The sequence below is a fragment of the Podarcis liolepis genome (genome assembly GCF_965112155.1).
Source record: "Podarcis liolepis genome assembly, chromosome: 8".
In the NCBI taxonomy this organism is placed as follows: domain Eukaryota; kingdom Metazoa; phylum Chordata; class Lepidosauria; order Squamata; family Lacertidae; genus Podarcis; species Podarcis liolepis.
In genome coordinates this window covers 11,950,600-11,968,171 of record NC_139560.1, presented here as the reverse complement: position 1 = coordinate 11,968,171, position 17,572 = coordinate 11,950,600, and the positions used below count along the sequence as shown (strand labels likewise).

The window sequence follows — 17,572 nt, the reverse complement described above, 5'->3', positions numbered from 1 at the left end:
GTTCTTCTGTGACGCTTTCCCGGTGCTGCTGTATTAGAGAGCCAGCATGGTGTAGTGGTTAAGAGCGGTAGTCTCGTAATCTGGTGAACCGGGTTCGCTTCCCCGCTCCTCCACATGCAGCTGCTGGGTGACCTTGGGCTACTCACACTTCTCTGAAGTCTCTCAGCCTCACTCACCTCACAGAGTGTTTGTTGTGGGGGAGGAAGGGAAAAGGAGATTGTTGGCTGCTTTGAGACTCCTTAAGGAGAGTGAAAGGCGAGATATCAAGTCCAAACTCTTCTTCTTCTTCAGGGATCAGCAATCTCTTGCCTTCCCGGTGTTATTGGAGAAGAAACTCAGTAACCTTGGGGCATCCTTGCACTGTAGCATGGGAGCAAGACACAAGCATACACACCAGAACATCTGAACAACTTGCAACCTTGGCGTTATCAGCACCATGCTCTAACTAACTGAGCTAACTTCTGAGTAGTAGTAGTAGTAGTAGTAGTAGTAATAATAATAATAATAATAATAATAATAATAATAATAATAATAATTATTATTATTATTATTTTATTTTATTTATACCCCACACATCTGGCTGGGTTTCAGCACCCATATGCCTTACAGCACATATAAAAGCATAGTAAAACGTCAAACATTTTAAATCACAAATAAACAATAAAAAGGGTGTCTAGAGGGGGCCAGCTGTGTTATTAACTGTTGTGTTCATTTGCAGAGATTGTATGAACTTTCTCAGATACAGTGGTACCTCGGGTTAAGAACTTAATTCGTTCTGGAGGTCCGTTCTTAACCTGAAGCTGTTCTTTAGCTGAGGTACCACTTTAGCTAATGGGGCCTCCCGCTGCCGCCGCCACGCGATTTCTGTTCTCATCCTGAAGCAAAGTTCTCAACCCGAAGCACTATTTCTGGGTTAGCAGAGTCTGTAACCTGAAGCGTCTGTAAGCAGAAGCATCTGTAACCCGAGGTACCACCGTATGGGGTAAGGAGTCTATGCCCAATCCTGATGTTGTTAAGACTCCAAATCCCATCAGCCCCAGCCATCGTGGCCAAATGCTGAGAATGATGGGAATTGTAGTCTATCAGCATTTGGAGGGCCACAAATTCCCAGTCCCTGTTTAGATGTTGCTCATTACTGTTTCATTGAATCTGAATTACTGTTTCATTGAAGCTAGGGACAAAGGTGAGAGCTGTTTCCTTGTTCTGCTGGATCTCTCAGTGGTGTTTGATACCATCGACCATAACATCCTTCTGGACCGTCTTGAGGGGCTGGGAGCTGGGGGCACTGTCATACAGTGGTTCCGCTCCTTCCTCCTGGGCCGTGTTCAGAAAGTGGTGGGGGGGATGAGTGCTCAGACCCCTGGGCTCTTACCTGTGGGGTGCCTCAGGGTTCTGTCCTCTCCCCCATGCTTTTTAACATCTACATGCAGCTGCTGGGAGAGATCATCAGGGGGTTTGGGCTGGGTGTTCATCAGTATGCGGGTGATACCCAGCTCTACCTCTCTTTTAAATCAGAACCAGTGAAGGTGGTGAAGGTCCTGTGTGAGTGTCTGGAGGCGGTTGGAGGATGGATGGTGGCTAACAGATTGAGGTTGAATCCTGACAAGACAGAAGCACTGTTTTTGGGGGGACAGGAGGCGGGCAGGTGTGGAGGATTCCCTGGTCCTGAATGGGGTAACTGTGCCCCTGAAGGACCAGGTGCGCAGCCTGGGAGTCATTTTGGACTCACAGCTGTCCATGGAGGCACAGGTCAAATCTGTGTCCAGGGCAGCTGTTTACCAACTCCTCATTCAGCTGTTGTTGGGGGTCCTCTGCTCTCAGTTTCCCTTTCCTTTAAAACAGTTGTACTTCTGCAAATCCCAGGGTCTCCCCAAACTTGCTCTTGTGTGCAGAAAGTGGGCTTTTGGCCACGTAAGCAAAGGCCCTCGGAGCCTGAGCATCGGCGATAGAGGAAATGCTTTTGTTACTGTCCTCTCTAATACTGAGCAGCCTGCTTTCTTGGCAACGCTGAACTGGAGTTAGCCAAGAAAGAAAAAAACGGTATCGGGTCCATGTTAACTTTGTTGCTACAGTACTGTCTGCCGCTGTGCCAGAAAAACAACTCCCTTTTGTCCCTAAACAATGGCTTGAATCACAGAGTTTTGACCTTGGTATATAATGCAAGCCCCAAGTAATTACAGTACTGCTTTCTATGTAAGCAAACAATTCCGTCTGTAAAGGTTGGAGTGCGGCTGGTTTGCACACTGCTGTTTTCAACAAATGTGTGTGTGTGGAAACATCATTTTGTACTCTGAAGATGTCGGAGCATAGGAGTGGGGAATTTTCAGAGATGAAAAGAAAATATCAATTATGGAGATGCAATTTGCGGCTAGCATCTGGTGCTCTGAGTGGTGGGGCAAGTGGTAAAAAAATGTAATATGGTCCCCAGAGATGAATGGGAGAGGGGGAAGGGGAGGTGCGACTTAGGGGAAGAGCACATGGTTTGCAAACAGAATGTGCTGGGTTCAATCTTTGGCATCTCCAGTTAGGAATGGGAGAACTTCTCCCATTTTCTCATTTTTCCATCCTTAAATTTAAAGCCCTAAACGGCCTCAGTCCTGTATACCTGAAGAAGCATCTCCAACCCCATCATCCAGCCCGGACACTGAGGTCCAGCGCTGAGGGCCTTCTGGCGGTTCCCTTGTTGCAAGAAGTGAGGTTACAGGGAAGCAGGCAGAGGGCCTTCTCGGTAGTGGCGCCTGCCCTGTGGAACATACTCCAAGCAGATGTCAAGGCAATAAACAACTATTTTACTTTTAAAAGACAACTGAAGGCAGCTCTGTTTAGGGAAGTTTTTAATGTCTGACGGTGTATTGTTTTTAATATTCAGTTGGAAGCCGCCCAGAGTGGCTGTGGAAACGCACATGCATTTTAATGCACAAATCTATGCATACACGTTACTTGGCCGGAGAACCACATTGCAAAATTGGGGGGAAATGCAGACTTTGAAGGATGTGGTGGAGTTTCAGTTCTCATATTGTTCTGGAAAGGATGAATTTGGTAAATTTGCACTTAAATGTGAACGGAATCAAATTTCTTCCCTATCCCTGTCTCCACCTATAATGGTCAAAAGGGAAGTTTTTAATGCTTGATGTTTTATCGTGCTTTTAATATTCTGTTGGGAGCCACCCAGAGTGGTTGGGAAAACCCAGCCAGATGGGTGGGGTATAAATAATAAAATTATATCATCATCGTCATCGTCATCGTCATCATCATCATCATTATTGACTTTCTGATGTGCGCTGCTGAGACAGGGATGATCAGGTTGTACAAATCCCAAGCAACTGACACTTTTGGATCCCGCAATGCAGATTAAAATGATGATCCCATTTCTTGAGTCAAAGCAGTATATGAAGTTCTCCGGCGTCACATCTATTCCCCTCCTCATTACGTTATCTCCTCTTTTGGCAATAATTACTTGACACAAGCATAACAGAGAGAAGGAGGACATGTGTCTCATGCAATTTGGGAAAGGAACTTTGGTCCCCTTCCTGTTTGCTCATCTTGTCAGGTCCTGCTGGATGCAAAGAAAGAAACATACAATCATCCCTGGCTGTAAGTCCCAAATTTGCTATATTTTATGGTCATGCCTTGCAGAGAAATTGAATCAGAAATTTTATGTCTGGCCAATATATAAATATTTACAGTCCCATAATTATTGGACATGGTTCACATCCATCCTAGATTACTGTAGTTTGCACTGCCTCTGGGTTCACCACTGGAAAAGTGTCAGAAGTGTTAGCTGCTGCAGAACATGGGAGCCAGGTTGTTAACTGGCTATCTTTACTGAGAACATTTCAGTTGGCTAGCCAAGAAGACATCACCTTGCCAACAAAGGTCTGTATAGTTAAAGCTATGGTTTTCCAAGTAGTGATGTATGGAAGTGAGAGCTGGACCATAAAGAAGGCTGATCGCCGAAGAATTGATGCTTTTGAATTCTGGTGCTGGAGGAGACTCTTGAGAGTCCCATGGACTGCAAGATCAAACCGATCCATTCTGAAGGAAATCAGCCCTGAGTGCTCACTGGAAGGACAGATCATGAAGCTGAGGCTCCAATACTTTGGCCACCTCATGAGAAGAGAAGACTCCCTGGAAAAGACCCTGATGTTGGGAAAGATGGAGGGCACAAGGAAAAGGGGACGACAGAGGATGAGATGGTTGGACAGTGCTCTCGAAGCTACCAGCATGAGTTTGACCAAACTGCTGGAGGCAGTGGAAGACAGGAGGGCCTGGCGTGCTCTGGTCCATGGGGTCATGAAGAGTTGGACATGACTAAATGACTAAACAACAACAACAACAACCATTTTATTAGGGCAGAAAAGGAGAACATTGCCTCCCCTAATTGTTAGGATATTTCCGTTCCACCTTAAAAGGGAGCAGGCTTTGAGAGTCACAGAGTCTGCGCATGTCCTGTTCACAGGATGTTTATGTTCTGATGTTCCTTTCGTTTTCTCAGTTGGCCGAAGATGCTGACACAGAACGGTCATGTTTTTCTTTGTTCTGTTCCACGCTAAATAAAGTCTGTAAATAATGCTCTTCTGCGGTGTGAGCTTTTGGCTGTGCTTTTATCTGCTGATAAACAGTGTACACAAGCCTGGAATGTGGCAATCCGTTTCTCAGGCTTCGTGTCGCTAACTGCTGGATCTGCCTGTCTACGAGAGATCGATGGACGTCCGACAGCCGGCTTGGGGCCATGATGGACAATATCTCTCTGGCAGTTTCACTAGCTTCCATTACATGGAAACCTGGGAAGCTGCCTTAGAATCATAGAACTGTAGAGTTGGAAGGGGCGCTGAGGGTCATCTAGTCTAACCCGCTTCAATGCAGGAATCTCAGCTAAAACACCCATGACAGATTCATCCTCTGCTTAAAAACCTCAAGGAAGGAGAATCCACAACCTCTCAAGGGAGTTCATTCCACTGTTGAACAGCTCTCACTGTCAGAAAGTTTAGTCAGAATCTCCTTTCTTGCAACTTGAAGTCATGGGTTCGAGTCCTACCCTCCAGACCAGGAGAAAACAAGTTTGTTCCTTCTTCCAGTCTCCTCTCAGTCTCCTCTTTTCGAGGCCAAACATACCCAGCTCCTTCAACCATTCCTCATAAGGCTTGGTTCCCAGACCCTTGATCATCATGGTTGCCCTCCTCTGCACATGTTCCAGCTTGTCAAAATAAATTGTGGCAAAATAATAAGGATAGAAATAATAATAATAATATTCTGTTGCATTTGGAATTGTGACTGTCTATTTTCAATTAGGGGCTGGAAACATTTCAGCTGGCCTCTGTAGCTGCACACCATGGCTTGATCTGCAACAGTTATTAGCAGGAAACGATAGTCCCACATGCTCATTCCTGCATCTCAAATGCACGGCTAAAGAGGCTGATGGAAAAGTTGGCAACCCTGTTCTCAGCTGATCTACATTAACTGCCATATTAATATATAATGTGTTTATATTAACTTGTCAAGGGATCCGATACTTGTAATAAAATACGTTTTATTATATACAACATGCATTATATATAATGCATTCTCTCATGCTTCCCAGTTCCTCTGAGCAGTAGGAAGTTCCAAGGGCTGCTGGTTTGGGCTGTGTTTCATTGTCAGGTGAAGGTGGTGGAGACCTGCAGGAGTTTTTGTAATACGGCGCTATGGGTTAAACCACAGAGCCTAGGACTTGCCGATCAGAAGGTCGGTGGTTCGAATCCCCGCAACGGGGTGAGCTCCCGTTGCTCGGTCCCTGCTCTTGCCAACCTAGCAGTTCAAAAGCACGTCAAAGTGCAAGTAGACAAATAGGTACCGCTCCAGCAGGAAGGTAAACGGCGTTTCCGTGAGCTGCTCTGGTTCGCCAGAAGCGGCTTAGTCATGCTGGTCACATGACCTGGAAGCTGTACGCCGTCTCCCTTGGCCTATAGAGCAAGATGAGCGCCGCAACCCCAGAGTCGGTCACGACTGGACCTAATGTTCAGGGGTCCCTTTACCTTTACAGTACCTCGGGTTAAGAACTTAATTCGTTCTGGAGTTCTATTCTTAACCTGAAACTGTTCTTAACCTGAGGTACCACTTTAGCTAATGGGGCCACCCGCTGCCGCCGTGCCGCAATTTCTGTTCTCATCTTGAAGCAAAGTTCTTAACTCGAGTAACTATTTCTGGGTTAGCGGAGTCTGTATCCTGAAGTGTCTGTAACCTGAGGTACCACTATAGCTGCTTAATACATTGTTATAAGTTTGTGGGTGTCAGATCCTTTAACACAGCTAGTGTTAAAAAAAAGCCATGTTAAAATATAAGCCAGGCAAGTTTCCATATAGTGTGTGTATGTAATTTTTCATTTTCCCAGTTTACAAATATTTTTAGAAAGAAAAAGTTTGCACAGTCAATATAAAGTGCCCAGTCTTCAAGTCACCCCTCCCCCCTTTCTGTGGTTACTTATCTTTTACCATTGCATTTCCCCCGTTTACTAATTTCCCTTTTGTATTCTCTTAATTTATTCTTACTACACGTTTTCATGTCAATCCTGCTAATGATTTAAGTTGTTCACAGTAATTCTTCAAGTGGTCCACAAATTCTCCCCATTCTGTATTTAAAAAGTCTCTCTTCTAGGTTTCTTATTTGCCATTTCTGCGTACTCCATCAATTTTAGTTGCCAGTTCCTCCTCGGTTGTGTTGGGAAAAAGCACCAATGCAAAAGCCAGCTGCAGGTGGCTGAAATGCAAAACAGGATGTTGTTGTTTCAAACTGTACTGTTGGGAAAAAGGGGGAGTCTATTCTCTGTACTGAGCACCGGATGTTAGCTCAGAGTGTCATCTGACCTGTGCTGGAAGTACAGGGGCGGAGTTGTGACTCTTCTGATGGAGTCTGGAGAGTGCAGTCACGTTTCTATGTACTGCTGGAAGACAGGAATAAAAGACATGTAAATAGGACTCCTGTCTGTCTCATTTCCCCTCCCTGGGGGGGAAAGCAGGGAGAGAGAAGTAGCAGAGGGTGTGTTCTTCTCTGACAGGGAGAATCGCCTATTTACGACCTTGCCTGCCGGGAGACGCAGACGGAAAGGTCATCAAGTATCTCACTCAGTTTGCCCGGGGGAGGCCAGTTTACCTCTGACTGTGAGCTGAGATACTGACAGGTTGGAGCTGCAGGGAAGTTTCTTGAGAAGTATTGGCCTGGCGTCATGAGCCATTAAGAAAACAAAGGAGAGGTGGCTCTGTGCCAGATGGCAAAGGGGTGAGGATGCTGTGTGTCATTTCCAAAAGGAAACACAAATCCCGGGTGAGCCCCTGGGATCTCGCAACGCTCAGTACTCCTGTATTTTTTGTTGTTGTTGCTTCGATTTATTTATATTGCAACCCGATATGTGAGCATAACCCAGAAAACTTTTGCTATAGGTCGGAATATAAATACAGTGGTACCTCGGGTTACATACGCTTCAGGTTACAGACTCCGCTAACCCAGAAATATTACCTCGGGTTAAGAACTTTGCTTCAGGTTGAGAACAGAAATCACGTGGCGGCAGCAGGAAGCCCCATTAGCTAAAGTGGTGCTTCAGGTTAAGAACAGTTTCAGTTTAAGAACAGACCTCCAGAACGAATTAAGTACTTAACTGGAGGTACCACTGTAATGCAAATATAGAAATAGATCCCATTTATATATGCCTGTAAATGTAGTGTGTGTATGTATACATGTGTGTGTGTGTGTTTATGTGTGTACACAAACACACATACAGACCTATAATGACTGAGTAAACACTATATATTTAAAGCACATCTCTCCAAAGAAGTCTGGTAACTGTAATTGGTTTGGGTTGCTGGGAATCATAGCTTTGTGAAGGGTACACTACAGTTTCCAGGTTTCTTTGGGCTGGGAGCGATGTGGTTTAAATATATGACATGTACGCAGCACTATCCTTGCACAGGACACTTTAAAATGTTCAGCGCACTACATTCACATTCACTGTCTCCATCTCAGCTATCTGCCAATCACCCATTCCCACCACCCTTCTGAGTAATACCCCTCCCCACCTTCTCACTATATAGAAGGATCTGGCAACTTCTGTTTCAGTGTATCTGAAGAAGTGTGCATGCACACGAAAGCTCATACCAAGAACTAACTTAGTTGGTCTTTAAGGTGCTACTGGAAGGAATTTTTTTTATTTTGACTATGGCAGACCAACACGGCTACCTATCTGTAACTGTCTCCATGTTATCCCTACAACAACACAATATAATTATCAACACCATAACCAGACACTGGAGAGACCTGTCAGGAGTAAGCATGGACCAATGGTACCAAATATTATGGGAAACAGGCTTACTAGAAAAATTAACCAATAAACTGAAACTGACGCAGGGACAAACAGAAGAAGACGCCTTCACCCCGCTATGGCTCCCCTTTATCACATACACAGCCCAATGAGACAATGACAATAATCCACCAACAGCATACAAATCAATATGGCTAACCTGATCCAAAACACCCACCCACCCCACTCACACACGACAACAAAGATCACCATAGCCAATCACAAACAAACAACCACACCCTAGGCCAACCCCAACCTCTCTCCCCACCAAAGGAACACAAGTGAACAGCACAAGCAACGCTGACACCAAACGCTACATACATTAAGCATAATAGAAACATCGCCACCCGACCACACCCCCACCCATATTCCCTCCCTCCACCCCTTTTTCCCCCCTCCCCCTAATGTCTCAACAAATGAAACGGATTTGTAAAAATGTTACATGGAAAAAATACGAGAGACAACACACTTACTTCTGTAAAACAAGAAAATCTTTAATAATAATAATAAAAGTAATTATCCCCATACTACAGATGGGGAAACAGAGGCTGAGAGAGAACCACTTGCTGAGTAAGTTCATGGCGGAGGCAAAGGTTACAGCCGAAGCCCTCCTGATTCATAGGTCTATCGCTCAGCCACCGTGCCGGATGTTTAGCTCTTTTGATTACTCTGCCGTTAAGTGCAGGTATTCAAATAAATAACTTCCAGATAACTCGGCCTGGGGCCAGGCCAATCACTTGGTTGGCTGATGGTTGTAGATCCCTTTGCTATTCGTCGCCGCTGCCCTGTCCGAGTTATGTGTTTGCTATGCTCCGCTGCGGATTGGGTTACCGTCTTTTGGCAGAGATAAGCAGAGCACCTGCTGACCCATTCAATTATTGAGAGGAAACGTAACGGAGATATGCATCTCATAAACTGCGCAGCCCGGCATGCTTCCCTGGAGTTCCTCAGATGGCAATTCCCTCTCTCATTTGGCCTGGTGTTGTTATGTAAGCAGGAAAGTTGCATAGTGAATAATCGGGCTGGACGAAAATTTTGCGGGGTGGTGTTTTGTTTTTTTTGCTGAAGCACCGGTTTTCTACTTGCAAGCAGTTCAAAAACCAAATAAAAATGTGGCCGTGATACCTCTGCCCAGGTCCCCTGAACAGTCTGCCTGTATTTTGACTGCCTGAACTTCCTATGTACAGTGGTACCTCAGAAGTCAAACGGAATCTGTTCCGGAAATCCGTTCGACTTCCAAAACATTTGAAAACCAAGGCACAGCTTCTGATTGGCTGCAGGAAGCTCCTGCAGCCAATCAGAAAGTGTGGAAGCCCCGTCGGACGTTCGGGTTCTGTTATGTACTGAGTTGAATAGGATCCAAAACGCAGCAGTCCGATTGGCCCTAGAATAATAGGATTCAGAATGCAGCAGTCTGATTGGTCCTAGAATAATAGGATTCAGAATGCAGCAGTCTGATGGTTCCTAGAACAATAGGATCCAGAATGCAGCAGTCTGATTGGTCCACAGGAGCCACCCAATCCAGCTCCAGGTGGAAGTGAATCCGCAACCTGATTGACCTACAGGAGAATCCCGGAATTAGCCAATCACGTGGGGTCCATTGTGTAAATAATGTATATAAAGCAGACATTCTGGGGGAACTTTCATTCCTCCTCAACACTATGAGCTGAATAAAGAGCATGAAATCCACTCTCAACTCCGAGTATATTTCAGGTTCCAAAGAATGTTTGCAAACTGGAACACTCACTTCCAGGTTTACGGCGTTCGGGAGCCAAAACATTCGACTCACAAGGCGTTCGGGATCAAAGGTGCAACTGTACTTAAAATGGCAGGATGTCTACGGTGTCATTTTCATTTAATTTTCAGGCTCATTTTGTCGATCTCATTTTTTCCGTAGGGACCACTATGAAGCGCCTTTCCAAATGTTATGTAAGTAGGAAAGTTGCATAGTGAATAATCAGGCTGGACTAAAATATTGCGGGGTGGTGTTTTGTTTTTGCTTTTTTGTTTTTTGTTTTTGTTCCAAATTGTAAAGAAGTCAAGAAACAGGAGAACGGAGAATTTTCTTCACGGGGCAGATGCATGTTGCTGGATTGGCAGAAGGGCTGGAATGTTATGACATCTGCCCCAAGGGAGTTTATGTGTCAAATAAGTTATTCCAGAGTAACTGAGGGAGAAAACAAAACCAAGCAACATCCATACATGCAATGCATACACACAAAAATGTGACTGTGTTTAAATAATAGATCTCGAAAGATTCAGAAGTTTGCAAATTCAATCCCTGGCATCTCCAGTTAGAAGTATTAGGGTGGGAAGGAGTGTAAGGTCGCCCCACTCTCACAGTCTCTGTTTCTGCCTGAGACCATGGAGGGCAGCTGCCGGTCAGAGTAGACAATGCTGGCCTAGATGGACACAGAGCCTGTTGTGATATAAGGAGCTTCCTATGTTTACCAGCTCCATCTGGTACGTAGGCTGAGACCCTACCTGCCCGCAGACTGTCTTGCCAGAGTGGTGCATGATCTAGTTATCTCTTGCTTGGACTACTGCAATGCGCTCTATGTGGGGCTACCTTTGAAGGTGACCCGGAAACTACAACTAATCCAGAATGTGGCAGCTAGACTGGTGACGGGGAGTGGCCGCCGAGACCATATAACACCGGTCTTGAAAGACCTACATTGGCTCCCAGTACATTTCCGAGCACAATTCAAAGTGTTGGTGCTGACCTTTAAAGCCCTAAATGGCCTCAGTCCAGTATACCTGAAAGAGCATCTCCACCCCCACCGTTCTCCTGGACACTGAGGTCCAGTGCCGAGGGCCTTCTGGTGGTTCCCTCAGTGCGAGAAGCCAAGTTACAGGGAACCAGGTAGAGGGCCTTCTCGGTAGTGGCACCCACCCTGTGGAACGCCCTCCCACAAGATGTCAAAGAGAACAACAATTACCAGACTTTTAGAAGACATCTGAAGGCAGCCCTGTTTAGGGAAGCTTTTAATGTTTAACAGACCACTGGATTTTAATACTTTGTTGGAAGCCGCCCAGAGTGGCTGGGGAGACCCAGCCAGACGGGTGGGGTATAAATAATAAATTTTATTCTTATTCTTATTCTTATTCTTATTCTTATTCTTATTCTTATTCTTATTCTTATTATTTTCGTAACTCCAGGGAACTTTTCTTGCATGTGAAGACAGGCTCTGGTAGATTGAGCGGACAAGACCAACAGTTTCGAAAGCCCTGTTTCGGGAAGCTTTTAATGTTTGATGTATTATAGTATTTTAATATTCTTTTGGAAGCCACCCAGAGTGGCTGGGGAAGCCCAGCCAGATGGGCGGGGTATAAATAATAAATTATTATTATAATATTATTATTATAGTGTTTCCAACGGTCAAGAAGTCAGTTTCTCTACGTACCGTGAGGGGCAGATGTGGCTTGTCAACCAGGGAAAGTAGTCCATTCTAGGAGAAGGAAAACTCTGACCCTAAACCTCCACTGCCTTGTGGGATATCATTGGGAGAAGAAAAGGCCAAGGAGGAAACCCTTCACAAATCCAGAGCAGAGTATCTCAGACAGTTGGACGGTGCCTTGTGTGCCCCCTTCTGTCAACTCCTGCAGCCAAGCTGGTGCCAAACGTCTTGCTCTGCTCTCCTTTGGACCACACCAGTAAGGCCAAGAGTCTTGTCGACTGAGTAGCCCAGGACCTCCATCCACACTGCCCAGGTGTGCTGGGCCTGGGGGTAACCTGTGAAACACGGTCCAGGACCAGACCAAAATCCAGAGTCAGTCCGACAGGGCCAAGGCAGGACATGAGGCAGGAAACCAGGCAAGAACAGGTACAGGATCTCAGGCAGGTTCTAGCATACAGCAATGTTGCTCCCGCAACCTGGGGCGGGGTCCGACAGCCTTTTATCTTTGTCGAGGTAGCCGCTGGTCCTGATCCCCCAGCAACTCACCTCCCTGTCTCGCCCGATGGTGAGCATTCCTCCTGCGAGTACTCAGGTCTCTCCTTCTCTCAGACTCTCAGTCTCTGCAGCTCAGGAGATGTCGGTGGGTTACTAGACCCAGGGGCTGCCTCAGCCTCCCCTGACCCAACTGGTAGTGGAGCAGCTGTAAGTGATGGCCCAGCTGAAGGCAGCAAGGTAATCCCCGCATCTGGAAGCCAGGGCAGGCTCAGGCCCCTGACTCGGCCCAGCTGGTGTTTGTTGCAGGGGAACCTGTGCAGACTGGGACTCTTCAGGATCAGGCCCCAGGCTTGGTTCAGATGGTGTCTGAGGCAAAGGATCTGGTGCAGACTGAGACTCCTCTGGTTGTGAGTCCGAGCCTGAGTCTCAGGCCATCACACCAGCCTTGTGCCCTGGAGAGGTCACTTCAGTGCTGCTAATGCAGCAGTTTTGACTTCACCCCCGGAGGCGCACTCCATTGTTTCTTGAGACAGGCACGTGACAACAACAGCAGCCTCCAGGGACCTTTACTCACGTTCATTGACTTTTCAAGCCCTCTGTTCCTGTTTGTTTATTCACCCTGTCCCTTGACCAGCCTCTTTTTGTTGTTGTTGTTTAGTCGTGTCCGACTCTTCGTGACCCCATGGACCAGAGCACGCCAGGCACTCCTGTCTTCCACTGCCTCCCACAGTTTGGTCAAACTCATGCTGGTAGCTTCGAGAACACTGTCCAACCATCTCGTCCTCTGTTGTCCCCTTCTCCTTGTGCCCGCCATCTTTCCCAACATCAGGGTCTTTTCCAGGGAGTCTTCTCTTCTCATGAGGTGGCCAAAGTATTGGCGCCTCAGCTTCACGATCTGTCCTTCCAGGGAGCACTCAGGGCTGATTTCCTTAAGAATGGATAGGTGTGATCTTTTTGCAGTCCATGGGACTCTCAAGAGTCTCCTCCAGCACCATAATTCAAAAGCATCAATTCTTCGGCGATCAGCCTTCTTGATGGTCCAGCTCTCACTTCCATACATCACTACTTGGAAAACCATAGCTTTAACTATACGGACCTTTGTTGGCAAGGTGATGTCTCTGCTTTTTAAGATGTTGTTTAGGTTTGTCATTGCCTCTTTAGCAGCCTCTTTAGCATTCCTCAATTCACTCTTCAAACCAAGGACCGAACAAAGATTTCACAGCAATCGAGAACAACAGCCAAGCTCTTTTCGGGTGTGCAGACTGCAGATTTGGTCCAAATGATAAAAGAGGAGCATCTTTTTGCCAGGAGGTTGCTGTGGAATGCGCTCGGTTTCCTGCATCTGCATTTTGCCAACACAAAGAAAAGCTTTTCCTGTCCAGGGAGCTGCTCAGTCTGCAAACACTTAAAAGTCAACTTCTTGGGAGTGACTTTCCCACATCTTGGAAAAGACTGGCGGTTAGCTCCCAATTCAATTCCTACTGGTGGTGTGCGCATGTGCCGCAGTTACAATAAATCTCCTTTAGCAAAGAGCAATAGAAATGTGTTTCCCCCCCCTTCCAGTTGCCAGTGGTAGCACTCCAATAATACGGCGGAGGAGCCAGCTTATGTTGCATCCTGTTCCTAGAAAAACAAGGGCATTCCTTTACAGAAGACTTGTAAATAGTCACTTACGTAAGAAGAGCTCTCCTGGAGGCCACAGTGCCTTATAAGAAATCTACAGTGGTTGGGACAAACGCCACTGAGGCCAGAGACATAAGTAGGTGGAACCACAGCTATCTGCCTGACCTTTTACAGTAGACAACAGAAAAGCCAGAGATTTCTACACACCCCTCTCTGCATCCAGGTAAGAGCCACGGATCATAGAATCATAGAGTTATGGACATGGAAGGGAACCCAAGAGTCCAACTCTCTGCAATGCAGGAATCTCAGCTAAAGCATCCCTGAAAGATGGTCAGCCAACCTCTGTTTAAAAACCTGGAAACCTGGAAAGCTGCCTTAGAATCATAGAATTGTAGAGTTGGAAGGGGCGCTGAGGGTCATCTAGTCCAACCCCCTAAAGCACCCATGACAGATTCAATCTCTGCTTTAAAACCTCCAAGGAAGGAGAGTCCACAACCTCCAGTGGGAGTCCGTTCCACTGTTGAACAGCTCTTGCTGTCAGAAAGTTCTTCCTGATGTTTAGTCAGAATCTCCTTTCTTGCAACTTGAAGTCATGGGTTCGAGTCCTACCCTCCAGAGCAGGAGAAAACAAGTTAGCTCCATCTTCCATGTAGCAGCCCTTGAGATATTTGGAGATGGCTATCATATCTCCACTCAGTTTCCTCTTTCCCAGGCCAAACATACCCAGCTCCTTCAACCATTCCTCATCAGGCTTGGCTTCCAGACCCTTGATCATCTTGGTTGCGCTCCTCAGCATGGGCTTTCACGTCGTATGCTGCTTAGAGGTTTTAAAAAAATATCAAGTGCTTTCAAAATGTTTTAAACAAACTAGCTGTCCAGTGAAAGGTGGGGGGCGAAAAATAAAAAGGCCTGATTTTTTTGGAAGGAGGGCTCTGCTTAGCTTACAGCGTTTCCACTCCAGTTGCTCCCTAGGAGATTTTCTGTAATGCTCCTGCAATGCTACCACATCACTTCTTTCTAAAGCAGCTATAGAGTGACAACAGCAGGACAAAAAACAAAACCAGAACCAAAACAACCCCCTGAACACTTATGGTATGAGAACTGAGCAGATTTCATCAGGAAGTTACAGGATATGCATCAATGGAAAATGAAGAAATACGGCATCCTCAAAACATTTGCAGGTAAAAATAGTGTTGAAAGTGAGATGACCACAAATGATAATGAATATGCACATTTGGAGGGGAGCCTTCCCTGGTGGCCTCGCCATAGGGAAACTATTCATGGCTACAGCATCAGCACTGCATTTTCCTATGTGGGGCGAGTCATGCATGCTTCCTGTCTCTTGTTTCTGGAATTAACGCCGGAAAAGAGAAAAAGAAGGCCTTGCCAACAGTGGCGTAGCGTGGGTTGTCAGCACCTGGGGCAAGGCAAGTAATTTGCGCCCCCTAACCCGTGGATTTGCGCCCCCTAACCCGTGGATTTGTGCCCCCTAACCCTAACCCCCAGATGTTGCGCCCGGTGCGGCCGGCCCCCCCTGCACCCCCCACGCTACGCCACTGCTTGCCAATCTCCAAAACTACGCATTAGATCTCCAGAGCTGAGCAAAATCAAGAGAAACGGCAGCGGGGACGGGGACGATGAAGAGGGAAAACGAGCAACACCCATCCCCTGAAATGTTGTTTGTTAGTCCAAATTTGGTGTTTGCTTTTTAAACTTTGGGGTTTTCATTTTGAGTTCATATGAGAGAGACAGAGAGACTTGTCAAAGGCATGCATATTCCCATGGCCCTAAAATTTGATGCGGGAGACTAATGATTTTCTCCCCGCCCACATCCACATTCCTTTGCAAGATGGCTGTCTGAAAAATTTGAAGCAGGCCTCTCAAGAAGAGATTCCACAAGCTTGAAATCTCAAATATCTGCCCAGCCCTGACTTGATCTCACCGCCAACGCTGAATTACCTGCAAGGATTCATTGCACTCATACAGTAAAGAACGCAAATGTGACAAGGAGAGAGAAAAAGAGCAAACTCTGTTCTGCCACATTTCCTCGCGTACGGTGTGACTTGCAGAGGAAATACCAAAATACCACCAGAAAGCTTATTCCCACAGTGCATTCAGCCTAATCGAAACCAGAAGCACTCGGCATTGTCCCTGTACAAAGCCTACTCTTGCCAGACTCCCAGATCAAAGAGACTCTGAAGAACCCCAGATATTCAGCATCCCTCCAGAATGACCCTCTGATCCCTCGAGAAGGCCATCTTTTGCTAGCAAATAATGGTTGTCCAAGGAATATTACGGGGATGCGGGTGGCACTGTGGTTTAACCACAGAGCCTAGGACTTCCTTAGAAGGTATCTGAAGGCAACCTTGTATAGGGAAGGTTTTTTTTAGTTTAATGTTTTATTATGTTTTTATACGTGTATGTTGGAAGCTGCTCAGAGTGGCTGGGGAACCCAGTCCGATGAGTAGGCTACAAATAATAAAGTTGCTATTATTCAGTGTGTGTTTTTCTAGAAAAAATGGAGTTGTTACATTAAGTGCCACACTTTTTAACAGCAACAAAAGAGAGGTGTCAACATTGCGTATCCTTGAGTACCCGCAGAATAAAACACTGCTATTATTATTATTATTATTATTATTATTATTAGGGACGCGGGTGGCGCTGTGGGTTAAACCACAGAGCCTAGGACTTGCTGATCAGAAGGTCGGCGGTTCAAATCCCCGCGATGGGGTGAGCTCCCATTGCTCGGTCCCTGCTCCTGCCAACCGAGCAGTTGGAAAGCACATCAAAGTGCAAGTAGATAAATAGGTACCACTCTGGCGGGAAGGTAAACGGCGTTTCCGTGCGCTGCTCTGGTTCGCCAGAAGCGGCTTAGTCATGCTGGCCACATGACCCTGAAGCTGTACGCTAGCTCCCTCGGCCAATAAAGCGAGATGAGCGCTGCAACCCCAGAGTCGGCCACAATTGGACCTAATGGTCAGGGGTCCCTTTATCTTTACCTGTTGTTGTTGTTGTTGTTGCTATTATTATTAAATAGGACATTCCTTTTTTCACTGGAGAAATGTTGGAAGCTATGGAGCATATTGTGTAAATTGGCTCTTGCTGAGGCACAAGGAACGGACATTCTGCAGTTTTACCAGGGCTGAACACAGAAACAAAGTTCCATGTGTCAGCTTACACTCCAGTAGCCCCATTTCAAAAACGAGCCTCCGTTTTCCATATCTACAGCGCTGGCTGCTCTCTCTCCTCCCTTCCTGCTATAAAAATGGCACAGTCACAAGTTTCGGGGAAAGGAAAACAGTTTATACTGCAAGCCACGCTCTTTTTTTTCCCCTTTCCCATTTGTGCTGCCCCCAAACACCATATGCCAAACCCATAGCAAGCAACCGCATTCAGATGACCTGCTTTGTTAAAGCTATTTTTTGAGGACATCGGAGAATCACCCACTTGTCCCTCCTGAAAAATGAGTGTGGGAGATACGGGATCAGGGCTAACACATGGAGATGGAAGCACTTAGTAAACTCCCTCCCAGAGGAAAACACACGCCCTAGAAACCTTCTGCCAAGGAACAGGCTGGTTCAATCAAATATATGGCATGCAGCTTCCATTGCCTGGTTAGGCCTGCCAGGTTACACTGCTGCACTAAGCCAAGTTGGCCCTTTATGCTTTATTTGTCATAATTGCATCCATACATCCAAGACAAATCATTACAGTCATACCTCGAGTT

General features: G+C 46.3%; 1 protein-coding gene across 3 annotated transcripts in view; it reads right to left on the bottom strand.

Annotated features, from left to right (window-relative positions):
* The window catches only part of ASAP1 (ArfGAP with SH3 domain, ankyrin repeat and PH domain 1), a 143,107-nt gene that overhangs the window by 121,286 nt on the left and 4,249 nt on the right, over positions 1 to 17,572 (bottom strand). Inside the window, exon 1 of one of the 3 annotated variants that reach the window (XM_083516605.1) lies at positions 177 to 360. The exons of the other annotated variants lie outside the window; for them this stretch is intronic. The gene's annotated coding sequence lies outside the window, so the exon portion shown is untranslated. Of the gene's footprint in view, positions 1 to 176; positions 361 to 17,572 lie in introns of those variants that run through there. 3 annotated transcript variants of the gene reach the window in all.